Genomic DNA, 10,110 nt, shown 5'->3' on the forward strand with positions numbered 1-10,110 from the left:
TATCAACTTAGCCAATGACTTGTAACAGTACAAAGTCTTTAAAGTACTTTTAGTAAACAATAATTAATTTTAATACGTAGTAATACGAATTTGACGATACCTTTTTCTTATTTTATTATCCTTGTTTTTAACTATATCTGAAACTATTAATTTTTGTATTGGGTGTACCATACTTCAATTTACAGCAAATTAGCTATAGATTCACTCTTATAAAAGTTAAGGGTACAAACAATTAAACTTTATTTGCAATATCTAGTATCTTGCGTTCATTGTAGTAATGAATAGGTGTTTTATCACGATATATATATTCTTCCTGTCGTCATTATAGCATTAAAAAGTTTATATTGATTAATTCCACACAAAAATTTCTTACAATATAATCACACACGTGTATTGATATCGCTAGACATCTACGCACTTATCTGCTGAGATATCATAGGCTGTCAAAACAGAATCACGTGTAAAAACATGCCAGTGGTCGCGTGAGTTGGCGCGCTTGGACTTTGTATGTAAGGATGAGGTCAAACTAATATAATTGTGTAAGGCGTCAGTCCTGTATTTTAAGTATACCGATTTAACTTCGTAGCTGATAGATATGTTATCTACCAAATCACGCGAATCCCGACCGATGACGGCTTTAAGTTTAAAGTAAGACTTCGAATAAAGCCTAAAGTGCACCGCTGTTACAAATGTCTGGTGTAAAGACTATATTATGCTCTAAGATGTATAAATAGTATTATAATTCTATTAATACAGGCATTACATAATATTTTTATGTACGGAACAATCATACAGTTTACACAGACTTATTTCAATGAGAGGTTCTCTGAACCTCTTGACTCCTAAAGTTCTATTACATTTAAAAGACAATAGAGAAATCATTTTGCATTATTACGTAGTACAAACATGAATGGGACTACTTTCGGCAATCAAAGGAATCATTGCACGGGAGCCGGATCGATAGTATTGTAGATAAACGGTAAACTATCTACGGTTCTCAGGGCTGACGACTCACGTAAAAGGTTTATAGAGGCCTCCGTACATTGCATTAGCGTTTATCTACATCGAGCAGACTCTTCTTCCTACTTATTTTTAATGGAATCAGGCGTTACCTTGCGGAAGTCCATCCTAAGTAAGAAAAGGATCAATATTTAGCCACTTCCGCACATACTCGTACAGTGGTAGTCGTGCAACAAAGTGCACCGCCCGCCAGTCCGCTGATAAATGCGTATGCGGCAAACAATGCGAATCACACAACTGTAAGTGATTTGGCGGTGGCAGTGCGGAAGTGGCTAAATATTGGTCCTTTCTTACTTCTTCTACCTACATAACTAATTTTAAATCATCTTTCCAATGCTACTTTATAAGCCAAGCGATTTAAAAAATGTCCGATGTTAGCTGTTAACAGATCATAATCATACAGAAGGTTGTATAGTGTGAAATAGCATCTTGATCTCTGCGAAACTGGTCTACTAGCTTAGTGCAAAGATCAACAGTAATAACATACTTATAATATTCTTAATTATTTGCATCAAATAAATCTAACCTGTTTATAACAGTAACAATAATACATAGAATATACATTGATGACTTTTTTTGAAAATAATTTTTTTTTATCACCCCTTTTGAAATTTCACCGAGGTGATAGACCTTTTATATTCAGTTTTGATTCTACCTCGGAATAAATTGAATATTTATATATTGTGAGATATTAATCTGTTACACCTAGATATCACTTCTTCGTAACATAGATTTGCTTTGTTTCTTTTTGTTTTCGCATGCTCCCCTGCCATGTTTAAGCAGGGATATTATTGACAAACACAATTTTTCAAAATGTTATTTCCACACTCCTCTTTTGTCATTCTTAAGATCTTTCATTTATTCCTCTATTGTCCTACTCATTCTCTACCAAAAAAATCAAAATTGAAAGTACATTGTGAAAGAGTGTGGCATAAGAGAAGCGAGGTGTGAATGGAATATAAAAAATAGTTAAGAGAATAAAAGAAAGTGTGAAGAAAGCAAGAAGGAAGAATAATAGAGATTACGAAGAACGGAAGAGGAGAGTGATAGGAAAAATCAAACTGAAAAAAATTAAAATTAATAGAGTCTCCTGTCGTCAATATAATAGGGGTACAAGAGGCCCCAAAAATGAGGAGTTATAAAAAATTCCTTATGGTTATAAAGATATCGCGATGAGTCAGTACATAAGTGTATATATATAGATATAGTATCACTTTTCAGGTCTTTGTAAATAAAACGTTCACGAAATGTTGTTTGCGTTCCAAAATCAATTCACTCAGATACGGTGCAATCTATGTCTGTTCATCGTCTACGCTCTTAGGAAAAATTTTCAAGTAAGGATATCTTAAAAATAAATAAGGTTTATATTGTGTACATATATTTTAAGTGACATCAGTTCTATTATCTGAGGCGTAAATAAATAAAGTAAACATTTAAGGTCTAGCTGTAGAAAACTGAGGCTTGCGATCATGGGTCGCGGGTTCAATTCCTGGTATATATAGGATTGCCACTGGTCACAAAAAAGTTGCCAGCTGAATACCATAATACCGATCGTCAACCTGTCTGTCAAGGGTAGCGTGGTATATCCCTGGAGCCCTTAAAATCGCTGCATTAAAAGAGGCTACACGTATCTGCGCACTACCAAATAAAACCCGCGGAATATTTAAATGCCATTTAAGCAGCAGCGATAATCCGGTTCAGAAAAAAGTCACTCATATGCCCCGCAACTGCGGAAGCCTTTCATGATATACATGCAATTTTGTCAAGAAAAGTATTTCTTAAAAGCATTGCGTATGGAACAACTATGTTGTTGAGGTGATACAGAGCAAAAGGGAAAGACAGTAGAATTGTGGAATGAAAGAATAGACCAAAAGACAATGTGAAGTATGAAAGAAAAAAAAGAAAATAATAAAAAATTCTGCGAAAAATTAAATAAATTTGCCCAAAAAGTCTCTGTCCCACAAAAGATAGGGGTTACGAGAGGCCCCCAATAGCAGGGACCAAATAAAAAAAAACTATGTTGTTGACTTATCTCATCATGAGTTTCGATTAGGATAGACAACTTCTCTTTACTACTAGGGTTATCTATTCCTAAATGCGTTGTACTATTCTTTGTCTATTTGTTACACAATAAATCGTATTATAATGACGTAAGCCGACCGTAAAGACGTCAGACAAATCCTGTCCGAGTCCTATTTGCCCATTTCGAAAGGTACTAAATATAGATAGACGCACCCACTGCCTCGGAATGAGGTCAAGTCTTTTAACATCGATAAACAATAATCGATAATCGTAAAAAATCGATTAGATTGTATAGAATTTTGTGGTGGATGATATGTAAATTATAGAATTGTATTAATTATTATCTATCATAATGTTTTCGCTGCTATGACACAAGCGTATCACGGAGGTGTAATCAACAAAACAGGCTATGTGCGGAAAGGTGTCGCCGATCAATCTGTATTAGCTTTTTTGTTTAATTGTTATCTGCCCGATATATTTATTGCAGTAGCTATTTATTGGTAAGTAAGAAAAGCACAGGAGGTAGTCGTGCAACAAAGTGCACCGCCCGCCAGCCCGCTGATAGATGCGTATGCGGCAAACCATGCGAATTACACAACTGCCACCGTCAAATCACTCAACACGTGTTTCACCCCTCCACGGGGCATCTTCAGGAGTCGAGAGAACCACAGAGTCAAAAATTCTGTGTTTGGCACTAATAGCGGTGTAACATAACTCCTGAAGATGCTCCGTTTGTTGCACGACTACCACTGCATGTGCGGAAGTTGCCAAATATTGGTCCTTTTCTTACTTAGGATGGACTTCCGCAAGATAACGCCTGATTCCATTAAATACTTATTAATAGTTTGACTAATTGAAGTGGCAAGGATATGGCCACTAAAGCCTTAAGGATTGGAAACCACATACAGGCACAGTGCAGACGATCCTAACAAATTTTAGACTTCCTTTGTACAGGATGTTTGAAAATATAGGTAAAAGCTGGTTTACTTTTTATTTTACAAATGAATTATTCATTCATCCATTTAAAGGCTATAATAACCACCCTGTATATATATAAATATACTTTATATATATTATATCGTAATCGTTGACTTTCACCCCATAGACGCTGCAAAGCGAAGCAGAGGCCTGATTCAAAGATATATATATATATAGGGGGATCTATCATAATCACCATGCATTGGAGATTGTAGTGTGGTATTATGCTACGCAGACGACGCTGCTGCCCATCATTTGGAAACTTGTTTATGAACAGGACGATCCCAAATAATTAATGCGTGTGACGGATTTTAAAAGAAAATATAAAGCACGAATAAAAAAATAAAATAAAAATAAAAACTGGAAAAATCATTTACCCTTATAAACAAAGCCACTATTTCACATGTAGGGGTGATGAGTGGTCCCCAAAAACCGAGGCCATTAAAAATAATATTTAATGCAAAAAAAATTTCCGTCAAAAAGTTGTTTCAAAACCAAAGCAGTATAAAATAAGTTCTATCAATTTAGGCATATACGAAATGGGTAGCATCAATTGCGTAATGTAATTAATTTGTTTGCACTCCCCGGATATATGTTATCAGTTAATAATGTAAAAATACGGACAAATTGTCAGGCGTCTGCCGCGTGTCTGACAAAGTCTACATACAGGCTTACGCATTTTTATTTTATAACCAGCCGACACGACAAACTTTATATTATCAACATTATTCAATTTGAATTCATACCTAAGATAATATGTACACACCTTTTTTGTTTGCTTACTTAAAAATTATTAAATTCTAGAATCTATTTTTAATGTCGCACAACGACTTTTATTGTAATGGTAACACCATTATTTTTGGTAAAAAAAAACTTTGACAGCTGGGAATGTTTTAATTAATTTTGGGGTTAGGAAAAGTCCTTTTACTACTTTTCTAATCATTTTTTTCATTTATCTGTAATTTATGCCTTGCTAGCTGCTCTACAATGGCATCTTTCAACTTAATATTGAAAATTATCAATATTTTTTTTGTGATATTTTTCACTTAAGTCTTTATTACAATATTATTAAGTAGTTTATTTTTCTTAGCTTAATTTTTAGCTTTGTTAAATGATAACTCTAAGATATTACAAAGTTGTTACTCATGTTACGGAACCACGAGAAAGGTATACGAAGTTGACTTTTTGTTTTTTTTTTTTAAATTAACGCACTGATCGCTATTGGGAACTTCTCGTTTTTATTATTCAATAATTTTTTCACCTTCTTTTCTTTTTTATTTCCATACTCGTCTAACATTCTTCACGTACTATATCTTTCTTCTTCTTTTATTGTACAGTTTTATCTATCTTTCTTTTCCATTCTAATTACCTTTCATACATCGCCTCACTTCCTTTGCCTCGTTTCTCAAATATAAAAGAGTTTTACATTTCTTTACTTAATTTATAATTATTTATGCTGTTTGAAATCATTTTACAGTTTATCAGACTGCTTATAGTTTTTATTTTATTTTCCTAATATTCAAATATAATTCTATTTTTATTACTCTTATATTTATCGCGAATGTATCGAATGACCGCTTTGTAAAATTCCGTATTTGTTTTAATTAGTCAATACAATGAGTAGGGCACGCCCTGTACATAAATCTGTGTGTTCAGATGTCGTGACATCTGAACACACAGATTTATGTACATCTAACTCGCGAGTTTTGGCTCCGCTATCCCAGGGTCTGAATAATCTGTAAAAGACAGAAAGGCTAACAGCGTTCTGTACCTATAGAAAATAGCGAAGAGCTTATTCATAAAGCCCAGAGTGACCACATTTCTCTGCAATTAGAGTGTAAAAGATCATAAACATGACATTAATTAAACACTGTATAAAAAAGGCATTTTATTGAGAGACTATTAGTGGATTTTTCTCGTAAAAAAGCCATCTCCCTGGCTTGTTGAGCGATTGTGAGAGCCGAAGTAAGAGACATATTTCACTATAGTATTACCGTGTAGTTGTTATGAACATAAGACAAATCGAACGCTTGTGAATATTTTTTTTTACAAAAAAAGTCCGTTTATTGAGGAATTATTAGTGAATCGCGTGCGTATGTCGGTGCGTGTCTCAACGTATCGACCGTTATGTACCCCAGATGCGCCTCGTTCCGTCGTGATAGCGCTGCATATGCTTCAAGCATTTTTGCTTATCGATAACAATTGTATAACATGTTTTCGATACTAGTTTTAGCACGTGGGTATGTATGTATGGTTTCATGAATTGTATTATAATCGCTGTGGCTTTAAGGTTAGACCGGCAATCACAGTGTGGGACGTCCATCCATAAGATGGACAGACGACTTTGTCTAAAGAAAATCTATGTCAAGCTATATCAAGCAGAGGATGTTTTACGTGTGAAATGACAATGACGACTGTGACTACATTCAGAAGGCGCCCATTAGAATGATAATAAAATTCTTCTGTTGATATCACTGGTCTACCAATCGGTTTCTAAACCTAATTCTTTATTAATAGTGTTTAGTATACAATGTCCCATAAATCAACGTCAACCCGAAATCTAGTGATAGGATAGCTAATCGTAGGAAATAAATTACATAGAGCCACTACGCAACCTTCCCAATAGTCTACTGGCAACTCCGAGGCGATATGCACGCATAGATTTAGAACATATCCCCTGTATACCTTCCATCGCAGTGTTGGGCGATATTTGGATATTGACCCATTCACTAAGCCCTGGACAACAGTTTCTTAGCCTGTATATTTTTTTTGTTGTTAAAAATATAATTTTTTTGTTAAATATTTTGTCACTACCTATTTCTAATAAAATAGTTAAGAACTTATTACCAGACCTATGGTTATTTATCTGTTACTTCATTTCTTTTTATTCTTCTGTTTCTTTATTCTTTCTGACGCAAGTGTGATTCAAATCAGTTTGATGTTTTTATTTATAATTGTTCTATATTTATATGTATTATACCATGTAATACACCTTATTTATTACAAATATATATTTTATATACATGTGTTTGTATGTTTGTATATATGTATGTTTTGTACACGTTAACTACCCATTATTTATACTTCTACTGTTTCCATACTATGGTAGTCTGTAAGAGATTACCTCGTGTGATAAGACTGCCCGTTGTACTTTTTTGTTTATTATTATGAAGCTATTTAAATGTATCCTAACGTGTACAATAAAGAATATTATATATAAAAATAAATAAGAACGGATTTTACAAAATTAAGTACATAAAAGAGAGTTTATACCACGCGAAGTTAACAGGAGAGTGCAAGTGTTTTATATATTTAGCTTTGAAATCTGTATAAGACTAAACTGATATGGATGCATCGTATAACTTATTATCGACATATTCCGTAGCTTTCTTATATGAAATATTGCTTCTTCCTTGACCTTTAAAATAGGATATTGTGAATATATGAATAAATATTTATATAAGTTTGTTGTGTGCATATGAATGTGTGTATAGTAACGTATATATTTGTATATATGCACACCCTAAAATGCCCCCTCCTTCAAGTCTCTCATCTCCATGCAAAGGTTGTCTGGTAGAGATCGCCTCGATCGATAAAACCGCCTATTGAACCTCTATATAGATTGTTTTTTTTATAGTTATTATCTATGGTGTACAATGAAGTGTAAATAAAAAAAAATATTGTATAAAAAATGTCATTTAGGGGAAAGGTGCGATTTGTGCGGTCGAGTCTGTGACCCGGACAAGATAGCGCTATCGCCCAAGTGCACTGCGGCTATGACAACACGCCGGACCTTATCGACTCGCGGACAAACAGATGGAGACTCTCATAATAGTTTGAAACTGAATACTTAAAAAATAATATTACATTTCTTAAGCCGTATACAAAAAGAAAGCTGACAGCCTGCGGCGATCTACTAGTGCTTAACGCATTTTGAAGCCGGAACTATTTTATAAGTTGCAAGAAAATATCGGACTCATCGGAAAATGATTTTGTTTGATTACAAAATATGTATTTCTAAATGTGAAAACGAGCCTATTTTTTTCCTATAAATGTAGAAAGGAAACATTTCGGAGAATACCATAATTTATTTGTCAAATTTATTTTTATTCGGCAATAATAATTTATGTAAGCATATGTGTATAATAATGTATGTGTTTGTATGTAAGTACAAACTAAACTGCCCACTCCTTCACGTCTCTCATCTCCATCTAAAGGCTTTCTACGCCTAAGTCTCTACTCCTAAAACCTATTTGATTAAAATCCGGTGTGTTGTAGAGATTAACTGCTTCCTTACGTGAACGGATTTGAGAAAAAATTTGCTAGCTAAGACATTATAACGTGTCGGTCAACTACTACTACGAAGAATAGTATTACTATATATATATATATATATATATATATATATATATATATATATATATATATATAGTAGTATATATATGTATATATATAATATACATCTTTATCTGTATATAAAATTATTATCCCTTAGCTCCGAGAGGTTTCCGATGCCGGAACTAAATGCGTAGTAGTTCGTAATGTTGAACTGTAAATTGAATAACTGTTATAAATAAGTGGTTGTATATCATTAACATATGAATTTACTGTTCCTGGTAAGTAGGAAATGAATGATTACTTGAAATGCACATTGCTAGTATAAATATTTACTTTTCAAGTACAGCTTACAGACTAATTTAAATTTACAAAGTTTCAATAAGACAAAAAATAAAATGAAATAATTACCAATAACAATAAATATAAAAATAATATTTTAAAAAATCTTAATTATATTTACTCGTACAAAACGACTCAACGTCAATATGGAAGGATACTCTTACTAAAAACTTTTTTAGACGGCCATAGATGTAACTTTTTAAATAATAATAGGGTTTAGATCTTTAAATTAACGAATTACATGTTATAATAATTATGATTAACCATAATATGATGCATAGATAAATATATAATATCTTACAGATTAAAAAAGAAACGTATCAAGGTATTAAAAATGAAATTGATGTTCAATATTTTTAATAACATATTTCTATTAACATTAAAAATAATTTTCTATTTTTTTATTGCACCATAAATAAATAACAGTAAAATCAATTCAGAAGTAATTCAAAGTTTTACATAGTACTAAAGTTTTACATACTGAGTTCACTAAAAATGTTGTGTTAAAATTTTTACTACGACACAAATAACATATGACTTCTTTGTAAAAAAATGTTTGTTATTAGGGAAAAAATTAGTAATATTATGATAAATAATCTTGAACAGTTATAATCCTATAGGAGATTACATGATTAGGTAATAAATCTGTCTCCTTTATCCTTTCCGCCCTTTTAGGTAGTTGCGTCTTTGCAAACATGATAAACAATCTGTTCAAAAACGTGACTCGATTATAAGAATCTTGTACCACAGATAACGGTCCTTACTTGGTTATTTTAGAATACAAAGGATGATTGATTAAAGGCGTGAAACCTTTAAAGGGATGAATGTCTATCCTTTAAAGTTTCTCTTTTGCCAGAAAATTATTTAAAATTTTCATACCAATTTCTCTTTATAAAGTGATAACTCTGAAATATTCATTATCTACCTATCTATTCTCTTTTGACAATACAAGGTCTACAGGGACAGGATAGAAAAAAATAACTTATTTTAATATATAGTAATTTTAAAGAGCTTTTTCTTGTTAAATTTACATCACGTTATTTATTATTTCTGAAACCATCGATTTTAGATAAGTGTTCCTGTATATTAATTGACAATAAATGAGCTATACATTCACCCCTTTAAATTTTTTACACAGATAACGAAACCACTTGTATATTATATCCTAATAATTGCATATTATATTAGCTTAGCGTGTCCAAGTTCATGATACAACATCGTGTTACATACTATGATGTAAGAAATATAATTTTATCTGTATTACACGCGGATACAGCCACTAATTACGTCTGTGCTCATAGATATGTATTATATAACATATCTAATATTGCGCACCCAATTTGGTCTATTTGACGTATTATTCAAAATGGCGCCGATAAGTATAACTATTTGATTTGGCAGTTTATTATAAAA

The sequence above is a fragment of the Battus philenor genome, unplaced genomic scaffold, assembly GCF_028537555.1.
Source record: "Battus philenor isolate CCGP_79_NKW_IND1 unplaced genomic scaffold, ilBatPhil1.0.hap1 SCAF_10, whole genome shotgun sequence".
In the NCBI taxonomy this organism is placed as follows: domain Eukaryota; kingdom Metazoa; phylum Arthropoda; class Insecta; order Lepidoptera; family Papilionidae; genus Battus; species Battus philenor.